A 15,751-nucleotide genomic window follows, 5' to 3' on the forward strand; every position below is an offset into this window, starting at 1 on the left:
CTCCACAATTCTTTTCACAAAGACGCTCGAAAGAAATAGCTTTATGGGTATTTACTGATTAACCCGGTTAATCGTTGACCTAGTACAGTTAAGAGGAATTCTGCATAAAATTCAAACCATTTCCCCGTGCCACATTTCACAAATTCCAAAGCTGTAAACAACCAACTCTGCATTCCCTGGTCAGATCAACTAGGGTAATTAGTTATTTTGGAAATTTTCTGAACTGCGCATGATCCATTTATTTTTTGACTGTTTTTCAGCTCTGTCTTTTGTGATTCCTCTTTATTTTATTATTTTATATTCGTTAATCGTTCAACTGTATAACTAACCTAAAAAGTCTGAAATTTCACACAAGCGGAATCGAAATTTTTTATTATTTCAATCACTGTGCTTAAATGTTGTACCGTTTAATAATGCTTGCATTTAAATGTTATAATTTATTGTTTGTTTGATTTTTTATTAATTATTAATGACGTATAAATTTCATAAATATAAATGAATAGTTTCTTGAGCGTTCCTTAGCGTTCCGGGTTTTCAATGTGCGTATGCGTTAGAGTTAGGTGTTCCGTCCCCCGTGTTAACTATTTATTCTATGTGTGTGGTTAATTCCTAAGATGTAAGATTATAAGGTGTTAATTTATGTGAATGTATGCTATTTCTGCCAATAATTATTTTTTTATTTAATCTTTACTTTTTGGTTGTTATCGGATAAAAATAATTCGCGAGGAGAATCTAGTCATTTGACTGTTTTCTTAGCCACATTAACTAGATTTTACTTCCACTTTCGACTAGTGTGACCTTAGTCTTGACTAGTTTCCCTAGTGGATGCCCGCGAACCAGGCAAACTATTCCATTTCCTGGTATACGGGTGCCAGAAATGGTTTTCAGTGGCAGGGTACCCAGCCTACATTCGGTGAGCCGGCGGTAACTGAAAAATGTGGGATTTCTAAGTTCATTCAATAAACCGAAAATACTAAATAGAGTTTCTGGTGTACACATAGTTTAATTTTATATAATATACATATATTAAATAATATTTTAATAAATTGTTCAAATTATTAATTAATTTAACTGTTTAATTCAATTAAAAAATATGACTTTAAAATTTAAAACATTTTTTTTATTCATTTTTTATATATTAGATATAATACCATAGCAATAAAATCCAAATGACAAATAATTATTAATACAATTCTTCTCGTTCTCTGGAAACAAAGCCCCTACTACAAATAAAATCACAAAACACAGAAATTTAGTCTTGATCTCTGATGATTGAGGTGCTGCATTTGTTACGATTGCAGCCACAAACGTCAGCTTGAGTCATGTTTATCAGAAAGCTTCAAAAGTAGTCAGGTTTTTATTATAAAGTCTACACCCTTTCATACCTGGAAAAAGGTCAACTGACCGTCATAAATGAAGGGAAATCCTTTTAACCTTGTTTCTATTCATATTTATTGAAACATTATACTTGTTTTTCATCGACTTAGAATTGATCTAACCATATGCTCGTATTATGTATGCACTAATATCCTTAAGAACTTAAATTCAAAAATGATATCCTTTTTGATAATAATATTTAGAGGGCCTTTTACGGTATTATTATTCAATATTCGTATAAACGGTTCTTAAACAATTTTATTAATTGATATCCTTTTTTATTTATCAATTACGGTTTTTCGAGATACGTTACAGTTTTCTTAAAAAATGTTTTTGTATAATAAATTTTTAGATATTTTTAGAAGAGAGTCTCCAGTTGTGAGACGGTTCATTTTTGACCCGTAATTGTAAATGGGTAAACGAAATTGTAAATAAAATACACCGTTCAAAAGGTAACAGAGATACGCAACTTTATTAAAAGAAAGTATAGTGTTTCGATGAACTCAAAAAATTTACGATACATTTTCCGAGCACATCGCTTTTTTCAACAAAAAAATGTCTCCAGTTGTGGAAGACACTCATTAAAAATTGCTAAAATTTAATAAGTTTGACATAAACACGTTATGTTTAGTAGAAATAATTAAAAGATATTAATAACACTAGGGGGGCTTCGGCCCCCCTGCGCGCTTCACGCGCGTTCCACCCCCTATCTCTATTTTTTATATTTATTTTAATTAAAATTTTTATAACTTTAAAAAGAATGATTTTCTTACACGGAAAGAAACTGCCATGGTTGGCGGACAACTATATCATATTGACAAATAAGGATATCCATTTTAAAGTTATCACATCCATTTCTTTAGTGCACAATCCATAGAAAAAAAATTCTGAAAACAAAAATTTTCCGTGCCTATGAATGCATCATAACATACTAACCCCCCTATCTGTATTTTTATATTTATTTTACTTTTTATAAATTTCAAATAAGTATATGACAAAGTACACATGGATTTTGAAGTACTGAAACAATTGTTATTGACCTTTTTTTAACCTATATGTGAAAAATTAGATTATATTTTGACTTATATTTTGCTCTATTTATTTTTAAAGTTATGTTTTGCTTTCCCACCTATTATTTTGACCTAATTTTTGGCGTTTTTTTTACTCCCTCACCTATAACTTTTAAACTAAGTTTGAGGTTATGTTTCCCTCTAAAGGAAAATAAATTTTAATAAATTTTTAAAAATAGATGTGCAGTTTATAACATCTTTATTGATTTAAACTTACTATTAAATTTTAAGTCAAGCTTTTTTTAACCTATAGGTAAAGAATTTTGTCAAATTTAATATAGTGTAACGACCTCTTGAAGTATCCTAATTAATTTGCCTTTTTGATAAGTAGGTTAAAAAATATGTCAAATTTGACCTATATTTTGAGGGAAGGTCAGGCAAAGGAGTTTTCTCGACAATATTTACGGGTGTAGATAAAACTGCTCTTAAATTGACCTAAATTTTAAGGACCAGCGGAAATTGTTTAATCAATTTTCTCCAGTTAGGTCCAAATCTTTAAAAATTGACCTACATTCTGATTGCACAGGGAATTGTTTGTCAATTTTTTACCTGTAGGTTAAAACTAACCTTAAAATTGACATGAATATTAAGGACAGAGCGATTAGTTTGTCATTTTTGACCTGCATGTTGAATCTGCCATTAAAATTGACTAAATTTTTCGAGCAGACAGAATTATTTGTCAATTTTTGACCCGTAGATTAAAACTGCCCTTAAAATTGACCTACATTTTGAGGTCAGAGAGAATTGTTTATGAATTTTTAACGTTTAGGGCAAAACTGCCCTTAAAATTGACCTACATTTGAGGACAGAGGGAATTGCTTGTCAATTTACCTGTAGGTTAAAACTGCTCTTCAAATTGACATAAATTTTAAGGGCAGAGGGATTAGTTTGTCATTTTTTTGACCTGTAGGTTGAATCAACCTTTAAAATTAACATAAATTTTTTGAGCAGAAGGAATTGTTTGTCAATTATTGACCTGTAGATTAAAACTGCCTTTAAAATTAATCTAAATTTTTTAAGCAGAGGGAATTGTTTGTCAATTTTTGACCTGTAGATTAAAACTGCCCTTAAAATTGACCTACAATTTGAGGTCAGAGAGAATTGTATGTGAATTTTTGACATTTAGGTCAAAACTGACCTTAAAATTGACCTACATTTTGAGGGCAGAAAGAATTGCTTGTCAATTTTTTACCTGTAGGTTAAAACTGCCCTTTAAATTGACATAAATTTTGAGGGCAGAGGGATTAGTTTGTCCATTTTTTACCTGTAGGTTAAATCTACCTTTAAAATTGATCTAAATTTTGAGAGCAGAGTTTGTCAATTTTGTTACCTGTAGATTAAAACTGCCCTTTAAATTGACATAAATTTTGAGGGCAGAGGGATAAGATTGTCAATTTTTTACCTGTAGGTTAAATCTACCTTTAAAATTGACCTAAATTTTGAGAGCAGAGTTTGTCAATTTTTTACCTGTAGATTAAAACTGCTCTTAAAATTGACCTAAATTTTGAGGGTAGAGGGAATTGTTTGTCAATTTTTGACCTGTAGATTAAACTGCCCTTATAATTGACCTAAATTTTGAGGGCAGAGGGATAAGTGTGTCAATTTTTGACTTTAATCAAAAACTACTCTTAAAATTGACTTAAATTTTGAGGGCTTAGTGGTTAGTTTGTCATTTTTTACCTGTAGGTTAAATCTGCCCTTAAAACTGATCTAAATTTTGAGGGCAGAGGGATTAGTTTATCAATTTTTGACCTGTAGGTTAAAACTGCCCTTAAAATTGACCTGAATATGGGTCATATGTAACTTATTTCTGACGATGGGCCAACCTTGACTATGTGCCCTTTCTAAGGGGCCCTTAGAAATGACTGAATCAGCGGCGGCGGCGGCGAAATGATTTTATATTATAGGGATAGATATATATTATTATATACTAAATAATAATATTTATTCGCCAAAATATGACTATCAAATAATCACAATTAAATAGCTTCAAAAAAAGAATTAAAAATGATTTCTTCTAAATCAATTGACTTTTATCCACTTGACATGCCCAAAAATACTAGAAAAAAAATCAAAACAACATTTAAATAGTATGCCTGCAAAGTTGTATTTTTTATGCTGTCCAGATGGGTGTTGACACCGTCTCACTACTGGTGATATGCTGCCCAGTGAGAAATTGCCAATAGACTTTAAACGGTCCAATATCGGTCCAATATTGGTTGCCGTGCTGGGTGCCGATTGACTCCCAATATTGGACCAATATGGGCTGATGCTTGGGATGTAACGGCATCGCCAATCATCGGTTGTTAATATTGGTCCAATATTGGCCGAATATTGGCAACCAAGAGAAAAAAAATTTTAAATAAATTTTTTTAATTAAATAATAATAATAATAATAAATTAATGTTTATAATTTTGTTTATTATATTTATTTAATTAATTATTTAATTATTTATTTTTAATAATTTATATAAATAATTTATTATTTATAAATTATAATTATTTAAAAATGCAGCAGCTATTAGAAAATAGCATTCTGCAAAAAAAATTTTATCATTGAAAAATCAATGATAGGCGAGAGAAATCCGCGTCTTTAAATAGATTCGCAGATGATAGACAAGAGATATCCGCGTCATTAAACAGATTCGCAGATATACTCTGGTCTCGCGACGAATCTCTCGATACTTATATACACTGGAGTCGCCGTGTCAGTTGCGAGAACGGTTACAGCGTCCCTCTTGCGGCGGAGATAAGAATTGTCACGTAAACTGCGGGTATAATAAGGCGGTCGGTAAAGCGATTTAGCAGTTTACGTGACAATTCTTATCTCTGCCGCAAGAGGGACGCTGTAACCGTTCTCGCAACTGACACGGCGACTCCAGTGTATATAAGTATCGAGAGATTCGTCGCGAGACCAGAGTATATCTGCGAATCCGTTAATGACGCGGATATCTCTTGTCTATCATCTGCGAATCTATTTAAAGACGCAGATTTCTCTCGCCTATCATTGATTTTTCAATGATAGAATTTTTTTTGCAGAATGCTATTTTCTAATAGCTGCTGCATTTTTAAATAATTATAATTTATAAATAATAAATTATTTATTATTTACATGAATTATTAAAAATAAATAATTAAACAAATAAATATATTAAACAAAAAAATTATAAACATTAATTTTTTATTATTATTATTTAATTTAAAAAAATTTATTTAAAAAAATTTTTTCTCTTGGTTGCCAATATTCGGCCAATATTGGACCAATATTAACAACCGATGATTGGCGATGCCGTTACATCCCAAGCATCAGCCCATATTGGTCCAATATTGGGAGCCTTTATTGGACCGATGATCGGTCTCTTGGCTCCCAATATTGGACCGATATTGGACCGGTGAGAAATTTCTCACTGGGTGTGTCTCACACCCAGAAAATTGGCGCTATTTTGAAAAAGGAAAATTAAATTATTTTCAACCGTAGATTTGAACAATACAATATTGCATCACAAAATATAAGGAAAACACTAAATGAAAATGTATTACATTTACCTTTACCAATTAATTAACTTGGAAAAAAAGTACTTTGCATTTATTGAAAAAAACGCTTTTTAGTCGATTATCACACACAGTGTTGGTATTTAACAAAAACAGTTTATATATCCGCTTCGTGGTACACGAAAAAGTTGGCTCATATAAAAAGAAATGCTTTTATATAAACCAATCGTCTTTTTAATATTGCATGTTAAAAAAATTGACTGTCTCACAACTGGAGGTGTCTCACAACTGGAGACTCTCCCCTAATTGTGGAGATTTCTAGATTTTGAATTTATATTAATTTTACTTGAAATTTTAAAAATGCAAAACTTTTGAGCAATAAAAATTAGATTAGAAACCTAAACCTCGTAACAATAGACGCGCGATTCTATTGTAAAAAAGAGCTACGCACAAATTTCAAGTTTTAACGATACTTTACATTTACCGACTATATTTCGGTGAGGGGCTATAAATAAAAAAAAAAAGATTTCAATACTCAATAATGACAATCCATAAACATCAGGATTTAACAGGAGCATAAAAACCCCTTTAGTCAGAATTAACCAAAAGCTTCAGGAAACGTTAAAGTAGTCACAAAACATCAAAATTTCTTACGTTTTCTCTATTATTTAAATTGATTTTAATGCAGTTACAAATTAAAAATAGAAGAATATTAACTATTTAACTGTTGCTAGGGTGGTGCAAAACAACACACTGATTGGTAGAGTTTTAAATTAACATTAAAATATTAGCTAACGAGCACTTTTTTGGTCGGCCCATAGTTGGACCAACCTTTACAAAGTCGGTCCAACTTCTCGTGCCAGAGGTTGGGCCAACCATACAGGTGATAACGGTTCGCCGTCTAATGGCGACGATGGTTGGCCCGACAACTCATAAGAAAGTTGACCGAACTTAAAATGCATATGTTGTGCCAACTATACACTTCAATGGTTGGTCCAAAGACTGACGCCAAAGTTGGTACAACTTTAGATGCGTAAGTTGGTCCTACCACAATTTTCAAAGTTTGGTCAACTTCAACAGCCAAAAGTTAAAATTATTAAAAAACTAAATTATTTAAACAATTAACACGTTATTATTATTAGGAACATCAGATATAACCTTTACCTACTATTATTAAACACAATCTCATGCATATGTACATTTTCGAAAATATCTAACGCTCACTGGGATCGAACCCCTAACCTAACGCACCGAAGACTTATAAAGCTGAAACAGTCAGGCCAACCGTGGCCCAGAGTTCGGCCAACCAAGAAAAATCCAGTCAATTAAATTGCGTTTTACAGAGCTTTGCCAACCGTCGGGCCAACCGAGGCCCAGAGTTCGGCAAACCAAGAAAGTTCAAGTCATTTAAACTGCATTTGACAAAAATTTTTGACAACCGTGGGGCCAACCGTAGCCCAGAGTTCGGCCGACCAAAATAATGCAAATCAATTAAACTGCGTTTCACAGAGTTTTGCCAACCGTCGGGCTAACCGTGGTCCAGAGTTTGGCCGAACAAGAAAGTTTAAGTCAATGAAACTGCGTTTTTCAAGTTTTGCCAACTGTGGGCACTAGTACTTGCCAAAGTTGGGCAAACTCTGGCAACCAAAACTTCGCTTGCCAAAGTTAGGCCAACCTTCAAACTCTGGCGGGCAATCCAAATTCGCACCTGGGCAGTTTGTTCCAAAAAAAGCGCTTATTCAAAAATTGACAACTGCTCGCACTCGTTACGAAATATACTATTTTGCCTACTTTCTGTACTTTTGTGCCCACTTTCATCGTGCCCTCAATGCCATACTTTTCATGCAGGTAGGACAACAAATTGTGTTCGCAACATGGACGCAAAGGTGATTTTTTTAAAAAAATTTTAAATAAGTTTTTTGTAATCAGACTGTAAAAATACGAATTATTAATTAGTATACGAATTTTCATCTAATGATATCAAATAATTTAAAAGTTTAAAAAAAATTTTTTTTAAAGAATTTTTTAGTTTCTCAGTGACAACGCTATTGACATTATTACATAGCAAGTTCTCTATATTTTTCATGTAATATTCCCGTTAAAATATACCAGTATGCCAAATTTTAGCTCTTCATGTTGAATAGTTTAAAAGTTAAGGGGAAGAATGGTCACTTTTTATGAATTTTTGACAAAAATCTTGTTTTTTCCTTGGCATCGCTATGACCATCACCTTCAATCACATTCTTCATATTTTTCCTGTAATCTACATGTACAAATAGTGGGTTCACAAGTTATTTACATTATTTAAAATTCTTTATGGTTTCGGAAATACTTGACTTGTCTGGTTTAGCCCCAGTCTCCTACTGAATGTCTAACTTAAAACTCCCCTGTAAAAATTGATCAAATGTTTATTTCATTTTTTTAAAAATGTATAGTTCTGTTAATCTTTTCCTAAGAATAAATTTATTATTAACAAACAATAGAAATATATAAATTTTTACTTCTTTTATAAAGGAAATGACACAACTTACTATAAAATATACTTCATACTTAAGGAAATTGAAGTTGATAGTTTATAATAATTTATTAAATAACCCACGGGAATTGATGAGAAAATTACTGAAAGAATTTATAACCTAAAAGCGATTTAAAAGACATGTCAGCATTAGGAAAGAAAAGGAAATAAAGCAGTTCTATAAAGGGGCCATCCATATATTACGTCGCACTTTAAGGGGGGGGTCAAACGATTTGTAACACCCTGCAGTGAAAATGGCGCTTATGTATGTAATACAGTATGACATGGGGGAGGGGGGATCAAAAATGGCCAAAAATAGTGTGACATATAATATGTTGATGGCCTCAAATGGTCCGAGAAACAATTTTCAAGAAGGATAAATAATTCTTAAATTAATGAAAAGAAATAAGAACTCGAATTTTCAAATAAATAGAATATTAAGCAACAAGGAGACAAAAAATAATATTTAACTCATTTCTAAATTAAAACGTTTTTATAAAAATAATTCAAAAATATTTATTCAAAAGGTTATATGAAAAAAGCAAATAAAACATTTAAGAAGGAGAAATTCAAACTCTACGGCATCAAAAATTAGAGAACCTTAAACAATGAAAAACACGTTTTTAACAAATATTTAATGTTACTTTTTTTGAAAATATTGAACTTACCTAAGGGCAAATCCATGAGGGCCCACGCGAGGGCCCTCATGGATTGCCCACATCATTAACTAGAAAAAATTTCTAAGTCCAAAAAAAAAATTTTTTTTTCATCAACAAATTAATGTTTATAATGATTTTAAACTATGAAAACCGCGTTTTTAACACAAATGTTTTGACATTTTTTTTTTTTTGAAATTATAAAAATATTAATTTATGAATATTTATGGTCTATTATTATATTATTAATATTGTTATTATTATTATTAAACTATTTAATTATTTGTCATGGTGTATTAGTGTTAATAAATAATTTATTGAATCATCAAAAGCAAGTCAGCAAGTCACCTACATTAAAGCAATAATTTTCAAGTAGGTCCCGTAGCATAGTGTTAAGAGTGTTGTCTGGTAGTCAGTAGGTCGTAGGCTCAATTCCCACGTGCGTCAGATTTTTTTTTGTCACGATTTAATTAAAAAAAGTAAAAATTGTTAAATAAGAATGTTATTTATCAATAACTGGACTAGTTTGTTATTAATAAATAATTAATTTATTAATTTAATTGAAAATAAGGTTGAGGGCATTTTATGAAATCCACGAGGGCACCGCGTGGAAAATCTATATGGAATCCATGAGGATTTTCCTCGAGGGCACCCATGAGGGAAAGCATGTCACGCCTTCGAGGGCTCCGCGTGGATTGCCATTACGGATTCCCATGGCAAGAGGGCAATCCACGAGGGCCCTCACCATTTTTCTGCACGGGTTATGTAAGTTTAAATAAATTTTAATTATAATTAAAACTACGTTTTTAATAAAGCGATGTGTTTTTAACCTTTATGGGACTGAGGAAAAAAACACCTTCTATGGACGGACGAGGTACCCGGGTACCTATGTTTAATTTGACGATTTCTTATGGATATTATTATTAATTATAGCAACTGAATTACATATTTTATAAACAAATTATGTGTAGTACTATAAAAAATTGTTTTTTGAAATTTTTCATAATTTTTTAATAGAAATTTCAACATCTATTAGCCTGAAATGTATAGAGGTACCCGGGTACCTTGTCCGCCTTTTATGGGTGAAGAAATTTTGTTTATTTTTTCCAAATAAATAAATAAATAAGTTACATTATAAACAATATCAAAACACTTTGTATGGATAGATGTTAGATGCCAAAAAACCTTAGGTTGATACGATTTTCGAAATTATGAATAAAACCAATATGAAAGTACAGAAGGTACCCGGGTACCTCGTCCGCCTTTTATGGGTGAAGAAACTTTGTTTAATATTTCAGAATAAATAAATAAACAAAGTACATTATAAATAATGTAAAAACACTTTATATGGATAAATTTGAGATGTCAAAAAACCCTGGGTCGCTACGATTTTAAAAAATATGAAAAAAATCAATTTTAAAATGCAAAAGGTACCCGGGTACCTCGTCAGTCCCATAAAGGTTAAACATATGAAAAGTTATTGTTAAAATTTTTTAAATTTCTCAACTGAAAAATACTTTGTCGCCTACAGAAAGTAAATAATAAAACTATAAATAATCATAAAATAGAATGTCTATTGTTAACAACTATTGTTTTGCCCATTCTTCGCCATTTTAAAAGATTGATTAGAAAAACATATTTTTTTAGAAAATAATAAATTTTACTGCCTATTATTGACCACGTCTTGTCCATTGTTCGGAATTTTTAAAGGATTGTCGAGAAAAGAAATATTTTTTATTCACACTCGGACGAAAGTAAGTATTTCCCGCATCGATTTCGCAGCAGAAAGACGATTTGTGCATTGGTTGATACACAAGAAGAGATTTTAAAAATTGATTGTTTCTTTTTTAATAAAGTGTAGCTGTTATTAATATTATATTTTTTTCCATAATTCGTTGCAATTTGATACTTTTAAGTTAACAGTAAGGTCAGAAATTCTTTTAAAAAAACTTTTTTCTGGGTATTGGATCTACTATATCCGATTTTTATACAGGTAATTTACCCGAAAGTAACAGCCGTCCTCCTCTCTGTTATTTTAGCTAAAATTCAAACCTAAAAAAATAATAGGTAATTTAAAAAATTAATGATTAGGGTAGGGTGGGGCATTACTATTCGCGGGGCGTAACTATATTCTTTGTCCTGAAGAGAAAACTATTCATCCGATTAAAGTTCTTTTTACACTTGTCATGTGAAATGAACATTGTACGCCACATATGAGCTTCTGGTGCCATCTATTATAGGAGTTAGGTACCCAAATGTGATTTTGATATACTCGCTTACTTGTTTCCACTTATTTCGTCTGCCATTATAAATAGTGATAAACGGTCGGAAAAATTATCGGAAAAATTATTTCTAAAGTCAAATTTAGTGCTGAACACGAATATCATAATGGATTTTTGATATTCTATTGTTAAAAAATTTTACAAGTGTTTTTTAAAAAAATGTGCGGATGGGGCACATTTTTTTTCTTCCAATTTCTTACCATTCTAACCTAGAAACAAGCACACAATAAAATATTAAAAATTATTAAGTAAATTATTAATTGTTAATTAAAAAAGATAAAATAAATGAAAAAATAAATTTGTAATGATGAAAAGCGCAGCGAGATGGCAGCTATTATCAGAAAATTAAAAAAAATGTTATAAGCTTTTAACCCTTGGGCGGGCAAGCGGGGTCCACTGGACCCCGCGAATATGTATTTTTCAAATTTCTCCGAATCCGTATGAAAGAATGAGTTTATCCTAGAAATTCTGTTAAACATACTAAAAATACATCCAAATACTTTTATAGTTTTCATATTCCAATTGTACATGATGCTACATGGATGTTTAAACTTTTTACTGGCACGAACGGGCAAGCGGGGTCCGTGGACCCCGCATTGTCATGAGCATAAAAAAATTGCAAAAACGTACACGGTAAAAAATATACTATGTGGACTACAGTACCACTTAGTGGAATAGACCAAATTTACAAATTGTGATATTAACAAATAACAAAATAGTGTTTTTATTTTAAGAAATTTGAGCCTACACCAAAAAATTCTGCCTTGCACTAAGAACGGTGTGTGTTGTTTTTCCCAGGGTATTTTGAAAATCTATCTGTTTGTTAAAATTAAAATCTTAATCATCATTTTTATATTTTAATGCATTTAAATTCATAATATAATAAAAAGAAAACAAAATATACAAATATCTATGTTTTAAAGAGTTATACCTGTTTGGAGGCTTAAAAAAGAGTGTTTTTCAAAAAATTTTATGAGTATAGTTTTAAATTATTGTTAGCAACATCGGCTTTTAAAATAAAAAAAATGTTTTTTATAAACTACATAAGATTATCTAGTGAAAATTTTAATCATGTGTACATGATTAAAATTTTAGAATTTTTTTGGAAGAATTGTGAGATTTGCAAAAAAATCGCATTTTTCACCCAAAAAAATCGACTTTAATTCTTCATAAAAAAATCCTGTTTATCAATTTTAAAAATCGTGTGTACTTCACTAAATAATCTATCTAAGTAGCTAAAGTTAAATTTTCAGGCCAATCGGACGAAAATTTTTCGAGTTCTATTGCTCGCCGATTTGCAAAACATGGTTAATACGCGTTTGAAGTTCAAATGTTCTATTTTGACACTCCGGAATTGATCCAAAGAAATTAAATTTATGAAAAACTTCAAATTGTTTTCATGCAAGGACGTTTCTGATTATCAATCTAGGAATATCATAGTATGTTTTACGCCAATAAAAAAAACATTGTTTTAAAAAAAATGCATTTGAAATTAAAATTTTCTATTTTTACAATTTAGAATTTCTCCAGAAAACATAATTTTAAAGACATTTCCAAGTTGTTTTCATGCAAAGACTTAATAGATTATTAATCTAGAGATGTTACAGTATATTTTAAACCAATAAAGAAAAAATCGACAAACAAAAAAATGCCAAATAGGTATAACCCCGTAAGCGTTTTTGAAGCGGGGTCCAATGGACCCCGCTTGCCCGCTTACGTACTTTTTTTAGCTTGCCCGCCCAAGGGTTAAAAAAGTTTATTTGACAATAAATTAATAATTAACAATTAATAATTAAATTAATTAATAATAGACAATTTAAATAATTAATGTTAATTTATTAAATTAGTTAACAATAATTATTTTAAATATTTATTAATTAGTAGACGAATGTTTTTAAATCACTAAAAATGAAATGAAACATTATGTAAAAAAAAATTTCCAACTCGCGAGTCTTCGTAAAACAGTTTTTAAATGAAGAAAATAATGTTCGTACATAAGAACGAAAAAATGATTTTATAATGATGAAAAGCGCCACAAGATGGCAGCTGCTATTGGACCACTAGAAAAATGTTTATTTACAAGTACGATATTGTAATTAATTTTTCACCGTAATTAATTAAGAATATAATAAAATTTACTAAATGTATTGAATATTTATTTTTGAAAAAAAAATTAAAAGTTAATTAATTATTAATTATTTATTAATCACCTATTAATAATTGATTTAATTAATAATGATAATTAATTAACAATAAATAATTTAAATAATAAATTAAAGTAATTAACAATAATTAACAATTTTATTACTTAATTCATTATTTTAACAGCCGAAAAAAGAATTGTTACTGAAATTAATAAAAATATTAATTTCAGGATGAATCTGTTTTATTTTATTAATAAACTAAAATTAAAAAAACATTAAACTTATTTAATTCCTCAGTTTAACAATTTAAAAAAAATACTCATAAAAGACAAAGAAAATATAAATTTATAATGATTAAAAGGTCCACGAGATGGCAGCTGCTAATGAATCAATAGAAAAATCAATAATCAAAAGTAAAATGTTGAAATTCATTTTAGAATTTAATTTGTTAAAAACTAATTAAATTTCATAATTAAATAAGAAATAATAAATTAAATTAATAAACAATAATAATAAATTAAATTAATAAATTTCCTCTTTATTTTTAAGCATTAATTATTTCTTTACAAGCTGTAATTATTTATTGTATGTACAAATATTTATTATTCACTAACTTCAAATTTAGAGAAAAATTTTTTTTTGTAAACTTTAAACTCTTTGGCACTTTTTTATGATTAATTTCCATTTCATCAAAGAGCAGTAAATTGCTTTTAAATTTTTATTTAATATTCCCAACAACAATTTACAGTTAATGAGATTAATTAAATTTTTATTTTTTATTTTCATAAAAACTGTAAAATGTAAACAAGTTAACCCTACTTAACCTGGAAAGTTTATTTATTTTAATAAATTTATTTGCACTTACCTTGTGTTAATCAGGTCACAGAAATTATTTTTCTTATTTTATTTAGGCTAGTTTTCTTTTATTTTAAATTAATTAATAATAATTAATTTAATTAATAATAATAATTTAAATCGTTTCATATTATTTAAATTCATTATTTTTCAACTTACCTTTCACTTTAAGAGAATACTGAAAATAATTTTTTCATTTATTTAAAACGCTTCAATTTTCAGTAATTATTCTAATTTAATAATTAATAATTTCAACAAATTAATTAATTAATTCATTATTTTCAAAATTTTATTTTTTAAATATTCATGGTCATTTCTAGTTACTTTCTCCTAAGCCAACCAATAAAATCAATTCTATCAAACGGATGTTTGGCAATTGTCTTTTTCATCGATTTACTTTTTTGTACAAAGAGAAGTTTGACGCAAGGAAAAATTGGCGACCAAACCTCTCAATATTTATTCAAATTCTAATTTTATTTTGTTAAATCTACATTTTTTATTTTCAAATTCTAAACTAATGGTCCTCCCTCAAATTTTTTTATCTTTCTACTCATACTTTACTGCTTAATTGGACCCAATCACCCTGTATATATACGAAGAATGGACAAGAGGATTCACTCAACGCGTTGAGTGAAGGCCCCCCGCGCTCCCTTTGACATTGTGCAAGAGAGAAGGAATATTATGTATAGCATTAAAGCGTTCTCTCTAATACATATTGTTCTTACAGAGTGTTGCGTACTCTTTCTGTCCTGTAGGTCTTTCTCTCTCCCACTAATAGTGAATTTTATCATTTTTATACATCTTTTAATTTTTCAAATTATTGAATACAGGGTAGATGCTGGCCCGGTCAAATTAAAAGTATATTTATCATACAATATCTGCATGGATGGGAACGTTTAGGTTTTATTTAATTATTTAGAAATTATAGTTTATCCTTTCTTGCTTTCCTGTACCAACCTAGCCTATGAACCTTGCCTGCCATAAACTGCATACTTGCGGAAGGTTTCTACGCAATATTAAAATAATTATTGGGACAACTGATTAAATGTTGGATTTGTAACAACCTTTAAAGGTTTACAAAATAGAATGGAATTTATATTCTTGAAATGTCCATTATTTCCAACTTACATTAATCCTATTTTAAAAGATTAATTTGAAAAATAAGTATACAAATTAAAAATTCTTTCAATAATTAAAAGAATATTAAAAGATATTCTTTTCTAAGAATAAAGAAAAAAGGAATTTATTTCAACATAGTGGAATGAACCGATTCCATAAAATGCAAGTTCAGCAATTTTGGCATGGCAACAGGTCCAACGCCCTGTCCCCACCATCTTTTATTGCAATATTTTCCCACCTA

Source organism: Leptopilina heterotoma, unplaced genomic scaffold (genome assembly GCF_015476425.1).
Source record: "Leptopilina heterotoma isolate Lh14 unplaced genomic scaffold, ASM1547642v1 Lhet_146, whole genome shotgun sequence".
NCBI lineage: Eukaryota > Metazoa > Arthropoda > Insecta > Hymenoptera > Figitidae > Leptopilina > Leptopilina heterotoma.